Source organism: Symsagittifera roscoffensis, chromosome 7 (genome assembly GCF_963678635.1).
Source record: "Symsagittifera roscoffensis chromosome 7, txSymRosc1.1, whole genome shotgun sequence".
Taxonomy (NCBI): domain Eukaryota; kingdom Metazoa; phylum Xenacoelomorpha; order Acoela; family Convolutidae; genus Symsagittifera; species Symsagittifera roscoffensis.
The window spans coordinates 38,013,753-38,024,648 of record NC_087068.1 but is presented as its reverse complement, the minus strand read 5'-3'; the positions used below and the strand labels follow the sequence as shown (position 1 = coordinate 38,024,648).

Below are 10,896 nucleotides of genomic sequence, written 5' to 3'. Positions count from 1 at the left end.
ATGTGCTACTTGCACAGCACCCGGCTACTTCTGTTAAAATAATTTTTTGTGCCGACCAGTTCTTAGGTTGTGAAAAAACTCGGATATTGAGTTTTTACGCAAAACATCATATTAAAGTTCTTTCAGTCGTGATTTCGATTTCAAAAAATTTTTTTTTTACAAAAGAAATGTTGGTGTCTGAGTATTTCCATTTTCTAAATTCAGGCAAATTTTATCTGGTTTGGTGGTAGTTTGAATTCATTATTATTTGTTCAGAAAACAGCTCAAATTTTGAGAGAAAAAAAAACAAATATTTATTTCTTTAAGTGTTTAAATTCCTAAATCAATGATTGCCATATTCGTATTCGTAACGTTCAGTACTACTTGCACATCCAACAATAGCCCTTGTTCACGCTTATGAAGTTTCAATCAACGTAGAGTATCATCCAATGTTGATTGACCATCGGTTACCTTCGTGATCAAAGTCTAGACAACATTGCACCATATTGAGTGTGAACAACATCACCGTCACCAACATGCTTATAAAGTGTTTCATTGGGATGTTCATTTGTTCTTCACCTGAGTTGGTCGGGCAAACGACTAAAACAGAAAAAATATAGAAATTCCAACATCTCAATGCTCGCATTATTGATACTAATTTTCCTTTTACCTAAATTATATGCTCAGCCTGCAAATTTCTAAAGACTTAATCTCGGAAAGTTATATGGGTGACATGAAAGAGGAACAAAAAATGAATCATTAATTTTATATTCAAGACTGATCTGTCCAAGATGTCCATACATCGTTGTTCCGACTTTCGAACAAAGTGACAAAGTCGCCAATATGTTCTGATTTTGAAAGGGGAGCACGCGCCAAAAAAAATGCCTTTTTTGGTCAAAGTTATCCAAAAAAAGCGTAAGTACGTCTTTAAATTTTGTCAAAATAAATTTGTCGCTATAAATTTTGTCAAAATAGTGTCTTTGTAGTATGCTGGGTTCCCAGGAAAAGCCATTTGGTCAACCAAAAAAAGGTCGATAAAATTATCAAAAAAAGTCCCCATCGAGAAAATCTTAGATCCGCCCCTGCAGACTTATCTGGCTCAGCGCAAAGTTTGCGAAGTACAAATGAGCCAAAAAAATTGTTTTTTTTCCGACAAAGTAATACATTTAATTGTTTTTGGTACCCTTGCACTTCGGCTCTCTTAAACACCCAAAATATCTCGGGTGAAAATCTAATTTTCTATAATTTGAAAAAGCGTCAAAAAACCATTTTTAATCAAATATTTGCAGAAACAAAAGATATCAAGAAAATATGTGCGTTATAGGCTTAAAACCAAAGTGACAATCTGCGTAAAATATGATATTTCAATTTCCACGGAAGTTAAGGAGTGTTTATGACAATTCGAGTGTTTATTTCTTCTCGTTTTCAAGACTGGGTTTTTTCTACTGGTTTGCTGCCAAACACAACAAATCAGCATTTTATATGTTGGCCTATGCTATAACTTACCAATTAGTTTTAGGGTGTGATCTTCCACTTGGTTAGCTGAGGGTGACATTGAGAATATAGGCCAAGTTATGCTCACCATTACATAATGTCAATCCGAATTTTTGTCAAAAACGTATTTCGGTTGTTTTAACTGCTTCAATTCCATCTTCAGTTTCTTCGAAAATAGTTTTCAAAAAAATCAACTTGATTTTGTCAAACGGAAGTGAAATAGTGGTATTTAAACCAGTCAAAATATACAGTGCTGATTTGAATTGTCCGGACAAAACGCCTAAAACTTGAAACTTCAACCACGTTTTCCTCTAATTGGGTTGATTTTAGATGAAAAATGATGACGACAACACTTCCTTGGATTTTTAATAGAAGTATCATGGTGCAATTTGTTTTGCGAATTTAGGGCCTAAAATTTTACTCTTAAAAAGGATCACTTTAGACTTTTTAGTCAATTAAAAATTATACCAAAAAAGAGAAATCAATTACGGTCAGAGTCATATCAAATTGAGCCTCTTACGTGGCTCAAGAGAGTTTAAGAAGGGTAAAAACATTGTAAAATATAATTTATTTTCGGTGGATAGCCAGAAAAATCATTTTTACTATATAAATAGCCAATATTTTATTTTGAAAACATTTTTGAACGTTTCGCGCAAATTTTTTGTACACCATATCTTTCTAAAATTTTGTTGAGCCATGTAAGATGCTCATTTTAATGTAGTTTTAACAGTAATTGATTTCGTAGTTTTGCGGTAATTTTTATGTGACTAAAAAGTCTAAAGTGATTTTTTTTAGGCTAAAGATTTGGGCCCAAATTTCGCAAAACCAATTGCAACATAAAATTTCTGGTAAAAAATTCAAGCTAGTTTTGTCCTTAGCATGTTTTGTTTAAAATCGACTCAATTAGTGAAAAACCCGTTTTAATTTTCAAAATGCATAAGTTTTTCCCGGATAATTTAAATCAAAAAGCAGCCAAAAATGCTGAGTACTTTCATATTAATCATCTATCGGTTATTTGACGAACATAGCCAATCGAAGATTGGAAGAGTAGTGAACGCAAGTAAACATAAAAAAAACACTGACTTATTTTCAAAGAAAAAATAGATGCCCTTTAAGCGCTTTGAATTTCTAGAACAATTTATGATTTGCGCTTTTTTGCTAACATGAAATGTTCACGTTTTTCCGCGCCAATCTACGCTCGTTTTTGGAGAATGATTTTTACGTCACTTCCAGCATATGAATTTTAAGTGAACTCAAAAAGTGCATATATACATTTGTGCATTCACAAATGCATCAATATGTATAAATGCACATCTGCAGTTATTACAGCTTTTTTAAGGCTGTTTCTGACAATCAAAAAATCAGTAAGACCTATATGAGAGTCTTCGCTACGTTCATTACTCTTAGTAATCTTACAAAAATTAAGCTTATTTCAAGATACATGAGTTATCGTTTTTCGCCTAGTTTATTCACTGTTTAGATTACTTACCTGTTGAATAATTTCTAGAAGTATTGAAGACCTGTGTTGGCAGTATGTCCAGAATACGCAGTTTTATCACTTTCTCCACAAAACTAAACGTCCAGATCAATTTGATGGTGCTTGATTCGTTTTTTTTTTGGTTATAAGCGAAACTAAACATGTCTCTTTCATCATCAGATTATCTGACCAAAATCATTTTCAAGGATAACTTAAATCAGAGGCCATCAACGATAAATTTGACTACGGTGTCATAATTCAATTTGAGCCATAAATTTGGATCAAAAGGGAACAATGAATTCAAAATAAACCGTTTTTTTTTTCTACTGAACACTTCACAGACAAAGTGATGAAAAGATTATCAAACGGGCAGGCGTCTTTTAGTTTCACTCGATTTTATCGGCAAACTTTTAAAAGTTGTCATTGAAAAAGTGTTTGATGTTTTCCCATAAGAGATTTTTCATTTAAGATAAAAATCCGTTTGATTTTTCCTGAAAGGCATAACTGATCTATGAGAAGACTTATAATTCTTGGCAAACAGTTTTCAATTTTTTGCCCTTATTTTTGCAAAACATAAAAGTTCATCTCTAAAAAATTTTCTTAAAATTTGCTCGAATTAAAATTTTTTAACCACAAAGTTCAGTTTTTCCGAAGTTTAATAGCAAATCAATTTGATTGAGATAATTTATTCTCTCAAAAAATCAGCAGCCCCAATTGAGAACTTCCGTATAAAACGCTGTTTCCAAGTGCTCTTGAAATAGAATATTTTCAAAATATAACTAAGAAAGAACTTGAACCAATTAAAGGCTAAGTTGCTGTTTTTCAAAATCTGGCACAACTATGAAAAAAACAGCCAGCCTTTACTCGCTCTTTTACCGAAAAAGTAATTCTATTAGAAAATGGAAGCGGTGTTTTATTCAAGTTAAAATTAGGGCCGGATCTAGGATTTACTCGAGGATATACTCAGGGGCGGATCTAGAATTTTCTCGAGGGGAGGGGCGGACTTTTCAAAAAAATTTAAAATTTTTTCGACCTTTTTTTAGCTCTCCTAAGTCACTAAAAAGACCCCCTGTTTCGGTCAAATTTTCTGCGCCGAGTTTTTTTGGCTGGTGCCCCCCCCCCCCCCGCCCTCCCTCAAAATTAGTATATATTGGCGCCAAAGGCGCCTTTAAAAAAATTTTAGGGTCCGTCGCCAAATATGGATATGTCAAAATAGTACAAAGATGGGACCCTTTGGGTTGATATAGGGTCGAATCCTTGAGGGGGGGCGTCTGCCACCTCCCCCTAAATCCCCCCTGGATATACTTGATTTTCTGGGCTCTCGCACATCACTATACAATTTTTTTGAAACAACAGGCCACAAAAAAATTTTTGTGAGTACTTTTTGTACCAAAAAATTGCCACTTTTTTGGCGCGCTCTCCCTATAAATTCAATATATAATAACGCGTAGTGTTTCAAAAAATTTTGAAGGTCGGTCAGTCAAAATTGAAGCATGAAAATAGTACCAAAGGTGGAATCCTTTGAGTCGGCAGGGGGTCGAATTCCCGAGGGTGGACATACGCCCCCTCGCCCCTCTCTAAATCCGCCCGATGACAACCCTAGCTCGGCTAAGCGCAAGAGCATTTTTCCAGCTTAAGACAAGTGAACTAATTTACTATCACAAGGCTATCAACTTACCTTCGACGATGAGATTGCTTAAGTAATCTAAGATGGCGATATTAATTATGAATCCGAACGTCCAGAAATTTTGAAGCGGAAACGGTACTTCGGAGATTGTCGTCTTTATCAACTTTCTTTGAAGTTGAACATTTTTCCATCAAAGGTCGTAAATAGTCAGATTAGAAAACTAGCTTTTAAACTACGGTTTACCGGCCAGAAAACCGCTGTATCGGTAATAATTGTATCATTCAACTTCATAATCAACAATGAAGTTGAGACTCGGATTTTAAAATGATGAATTTTTTTTACAAAAACTGGAAAAAAGTGTTGTCGTCAGCAGATCACTTTTAAAAACAATATTGCACATCCGGAAGATCAATCTTTAAATATTTGAAAGCAAAACAAAAAAAATAATTATTCGACTTATTGATTTGATAATTTAGACACTACGGTTAATTGAACGCACCCCAATTATACTATGAGCTTGCGATGGCCATATTGCGAACCTAAGATGGTCATATTAATAATGGATTCGTATGTCATCAAATCTTTAGGCGGAAACTGTTCTCAAGTTGTTTGAAGTTGTGAAGCATGTTAATCATGTATACTTTTTAATATACAATGAGCTTGCTTAAAGATCTTAAGATGGTGGCCTTAAAAACAGATCTGTATGTCCGAAAATGTTTTACGGGACATGTTTTGAGGCTGACAGTTTTTTAAACAAAAAAATCGTACAAATCGCAGACTTCAAAGTTACCTTTGAACATAGAAAGAGTTTACTTAAATATCATTAAACTGCGGTATTAATAATGGATCATATACCCAGAATTTTTTTGACGGAAGCTGTTGTCCCCTGTATGCGGATCTAAAGTTTCTTTGAAGATTAAAAAAACACCTTGTAGATAGAAAAAAAGAACCAAAAAAGTCTTCACGGTCAACTTTCACGTTTCGGTAACCAAAACAATTCTTTTCCTCAGAAAACTGAACTAGTTCAAAAACAATTTAAGAGACTGATACCATCAATTTTTTCGACCTCGTCCCCTCCCCGTTCCCGTTTATACAACTCCGACCCCATATAAACATCAGTTTCAAAGGGTAATTATTGGTGTTAAAAGTTTGTGTACGTTGACCCGTAATTAAAAAGAATATTTATCCAATTGTAAGACATGTATACATTTGGCTGCCATTTGTATTTTCCAAAAAATTATCTTTTTTACACAAATAGAGGGCATTTATTGGAAAACGAACCGGCCGTAAATTGAGCTGAATGCCTTGCGGAGCCTGAAAAAAAGCTGTTACATTTGGTTTAAAAAATTGTATGCCAATACAATGTGTTTGAACCCTATGAAGAAAATGCGTAGGGAATGGCTTGACTTTTCAAACAAAAACTCAATCAGCATATGCATATTGAAATCCTTGACACTTATTTATTCTAACCTATTTATTTTAAACCTATGCTATCTTACCTTGTGTTCCCATCTACTCTATGATTTTTTTAAATACTTTTTTAAGCAAATCTACCTTACATTTAAAGAAATTCAACCATTTAAAGCAGTTCTCTCCCCATTTCTTCGAAAACTCTGAAAAAAACCCAAAGAGATCAAATAACCATTATTTTGATCAAAGACTTATCGCCGCACCTGAAAAAAAAAATCAAATCAACTTAAATTTCCTTGTTCAAAATCAAAATGATATCACAGTCCAATATTTTAAATCTATTATATCATCTTAATACGTTGCGACTATTTCTTACTTATTAAGTCTGAGAAATTCGAAATAAATTAAATCAAAAAGTCAGTGAAACAACCTTCGAGCCTTATTAAGTCAATTACCGCAAACAAGCAAGGCATGAGATTTTGTGGTTTATTTGTGCTTTCAACTGCAAATAAATCAACACTTTTTTGAGAAATTTCTTAAGCAAGTCAAAATGATCTCTCTGGTCAATCTAGTGACGAAGTCATTCCAAATGAAGCCGCGGAATTTTTGTTACAATTTGATTCAAATACGCCCCCTCGCCCATACGCCCCCTCGCCCCTCTCTAAATCCGCCCGATGACAACCCTAGCTCGGCTAAGCGCAAGAGCATTTTTCCAGCTTAAGACAAGTGAACTAATTTACTATCACAAGGCTATCAACTTACCTTCGACGATGAGATTGCTTAAGTAATCTAAGATGGCGATATTAATTATGAATCCGAACGTCCAGAAATTTTGAAGCGGAAACGGTACTTCGGAGATTGTCGTCTTTATCAACTTTCTTTGAAGTTGAACATTTTTCCATCAAAGGTCGTAAATAGTCAGATTAGAAAACTAGCTTTTAAACTACGGTTTACCGGCCAGAAAACCGCTGTATCGGTAATAATTGTATCATTCAACTTCATAATCAACAATGAAGTTGAGACTCGGATTTTAAAATGATGAATTTTTTTTACAAAAACTGGAAAAAAGTGTTGTCGTCAGCAGATCACTTTTAAAAACAATATTGCACATCCGGAAGATCAATCTTTAAATATTTGAAAGCAAAACAAAAAAAATAATTATTCGACTTATTGATTTGATAATTTAGACACTACGGTTAATTGAACGCACCCCAATTATACTATGAGCTTGCGATGGCCATATTGCGAACCTAAGATGGTCATATTAATAATGGATTCGTATGTCATCAAATCTTTAGGCGGAAACTGTTCTCAAGTTGTTTGAAGTTGTGAAGCATGTTAATCATGTATACTTTTTAATATACAATGAGCTTGCTTAAAGATCTTAAGATGGTGGCCTTAAAAACAGATCTGTATGTCCGAAAATGTTTTACGGGACATGTTTTGAGGCTGACAGTTTTTTAAACAAAAAAATCGTACAAATCGCAGACTTCAAAGTTACCTTTGAACATAGAAAGAGTTTACTTAAATATCATTAAACTGCGGTATTAATAATGGATCATATACCCAGAATTTTTTTGACGGAAGCTGTTGTCCCCTGTATGCGGATCTAAAGTTTCTTTGAAGATTAAAAAAACACCTTGTAGATAGAAAAAAAGAACCAAAAAAGTCTTCACGGTCAACTTTCACGTTTCGGTAACCAAAACAATTCTTTTCCTCAGAAAACTGAACTAGTTCAAAAACAATTTAAGAGACTGATACCATCAATTTTTTCGACCTCGTCCCCTCCCCGTTCCCGTTTATACAACTCCGACCCCATATAAACATCAGTTTCAAAGGGTAATTATTGGTGTTAAAAGTTTGTGTACGTTGACCCGTAATTAAAAAGAATATTTATCCAATTGTAAGACATGTATACATTTGGCTGCCATTTGTATTTTCCAAAAAATTATCTTTTTTACACAAATAGAGGGCATTTATTGGAAAACGAACCGGCCGTAAATTGAGCTGAATGCCTTGCGGAGCCTGAAAAAAAGCTGTTACATTTGGTTTAAAAAATTGTATGCCAATACAATGTGTTTGAACCCTATGAAGAAAATGCGTAGGGAATGGCTTGACTTTTCAAACAAAAACTCAATCAGCATATGCATATTGAAATCCTTGACACTTATTTATTCTAACCTATTTATTTTAAACCTATGCTATCTTACCTTGTGTTCCCATCTACTCTATGATTTTTTTAAATACTTTTTTAAGCAAATCTACCTTACATTTAAAGAAATTCAACCATTTAAAGCAGTTCTCTCCCCATTTCTTCGAAAACTCTGAAAAAAACCCAAAGAGATCAAATAACCATTATTTTGATCAAAGACTTATCGCCGCACCTGAAAAAAAAATATCAAATCAACTTAAATTTCCTTGTTCAAAATCAAAATGATATCACAGTCCAATATTTTAAATCTATTATATCATCTTAATACGTTGCGACTATTTCTTACTTATTAAGTCTGAGAAATTCGAAATAAATTAAATCAAAAAGTCAGTGAAACAACCTTCGAGCCTTATTAAGTCAATTACCGCAAACAAGCAAGGCATGAGATTTTGTGGTTTATTTGTGCTTTCAACTGCAAATAAATCAACACTTTTTTGAGAAATTTCTTAAGCAAGTCAAAATGATCTCTCTGGTCAATCTAGTGACGAAGTCATTCCAAATGAAGCCGCGGAATTTTTGTTACAATTTGATTCAAATAGCTGAAAATGGACCCAAAAATATTGATTCTAGGCATTAATTCTTTAGCTATGAAAAAGTTTCACAGCGTTGAAAAAATATATATATATATATATATCAAGGAGTAGATTTCAAAGTCAACTTAGGCAAAATCGAATATTTTACGTACAAATCATTACTCAGTGTTAAGCAGGTGGCCGTAGTCAGTAGAAAAAAGTTGCTAAGTTCAGAATCAAGGGTGAATATCTTATTTTGAACATAATAAAATTGAGAAGTTTTAAAATATGGAAAACTTCCGAAGTTTTGAAAAAAAATCTTCCAATTTGGTATTTAATTTATAAATTCTTCGTCCTCCCAAAACTGAGCGAACAGACCGCTGGAAAGTTATCTCTAACTCAAACTTTTAAAAAAATTTTTACTGTTGATAATTGATGCCCACTCGTATTTCTAATAAAAAAATTTACTTTTCCTGATATCACAGCCCAATAAATTTCCAAATATGTAGTCATATGTGGAGGCGAAAACTCCTAACCCCTTCGAGTACTCTAGCAGCTTCTAACTAACCAGTCGGGAATTTCAAAATTTGAAGAAAAAAAATAAATTCAAGTTTTCTGAAAAAATCGCAAACAATGTCATATCTCGAAAAACTACAAAGATATGAGCAGTCATATTTGGTGGAAAAATTTGCAACCCCTGAAAACACTCTGACAGCCCCCAGTACAAGGAATGGGGCTTCATACTTTAATTAAAATATGAAAAAAAAAATTGCAGAAAACTTTTTTAAAAAATCACGAAAAACGTCATATTTCGAAAACCAAAAAGTTTTGAGAATGCATATTTAGAGGCGAGAATTGCAAGCCCCGAGATTTCTCTGACAGCCTCCAAGTAAAGAGCGAGGAATTTCAAAATTAAAAAAAAACAATGAATTTAATTTTTCTGAGTTTCTTGAAAAATCACAAAAAACGTCACATCTCGAAAACTAAGAGCATTTGAATAGCCGCATTTGGACGCAAGATTTGGATGTTCAAAATCTGAGAATACCGTTACGGTACCCAACTCCAAGACTAGGAATTTTAAATTCAAACTCAAAAACTACAAGGATTCGAGCAGTCATATTTGGAGGCAAGATTCACAATGCTTGAGAACAATCTAACAGCACCCAACTACAGGGTTGGGATTTTCAAATTTTGTAAAATGAGTTTCCCGAAATTTTAGAAAATGACAAAAATCGTCGTAATTGGAGAACAACTTCGCAACCCCTGTTGTGTTACTAACTTTTAACTTGGTGGAACAAACACTATACTCAAACTGGAAAGTCGAAAAAACTCTAAGTCATTGCAGTATACGATATAGCTTAACCACGCATAGATACGTTATGCCCTTAACTGTTGCAAAAAAAAACGCTAAAACATGTCACACGCATTTAAATATAGTAAAGATAAATTTAAATACAACTGAGCTTAAAATCTGACTTTTAAATTTGGTTCATTGACATCTTAACTTTTCTGAAGCAAAAAAAAACGAATTGAAATGGAAAAAAAAGCAGACCGTTCCAGCGCAAATGGCAATAGATTCAAATAACAAATTAAATTTATATTCAACAAATTGATAAAAAATATTTTACCTAAAATAGTGCGAAAAAAGCTAATCCTTAGTTCAATCATGTTACTTACGTGACGCGCTCGAACACAAACTGAAGCATCGCCGAGACACCCGGAAAAAAGTCAATGAATTCATGAAAACAAGGAAGCTTTGATTTCATAAAACAATCCCTCAAAAACAATTGGGTCTCGATACTCTTTCTTGAATAAAACGTCTCATGATAAAACGCATCTAAACTTAAGAAAACTGGATCAAAGCCTTATATTTTCACTGTGCAGGTAATTCATTAAGCTAAAACCATGTTTGAACCTGCAATTCAGCGTCAAAATTTAATTTAGGAAATTCAATTGCGCTGTCTGAATAATAAAAATTTCAAAAAAGAACTTCCCAAATCAACAAAAATTCGCTATTAAGATTTTTAACATTTTTTGTGCATTCTAGAGAGGCTCGTAGAAATTATGTTTCCATTGAAACATTTCAAAATTGGGACTCTAAGCCCATCAAATATAAGCCGAAATCATTTGGTTACAATAAAGTTTTATAGCGATAAAAATTACGAAGTCAAGTTTACTAAAATTA

At 33.4% G+C, this 10,896-nt stretch overlaps 1 long non-coding RNA gene across 1 annotated transcript in view; it reads right to left on the bottom strand.

Annotated features, from left to right (window-relative positions):
- LOC134851839 (uncharacterized) overlaps positions 1 to 4,730 on the bottom strand; it is a 6,694-nt gene extending 1,964 nt beyond the window's left edge. Inside the window, exons 1-3 of the long non-coding RNA XR_010164260.1 lie at positions 4,629 to 4,730; positions 2,963 to 3,045; positions 451 to 579 (exon numbers count right to left, since the gene is read on the bottom strand). This is a non-coding gene — a long non-coding RNA (uncharacterized LOC134851839). The remainder of the gene's footprint in view (positions 1 to 450; positions 580 to 2,962; positions 3,046 to 4,628) is intronic.
- Between the last annotated feature and the right edge of the window lie 6,166 nt (positions 4,731 to 10,896).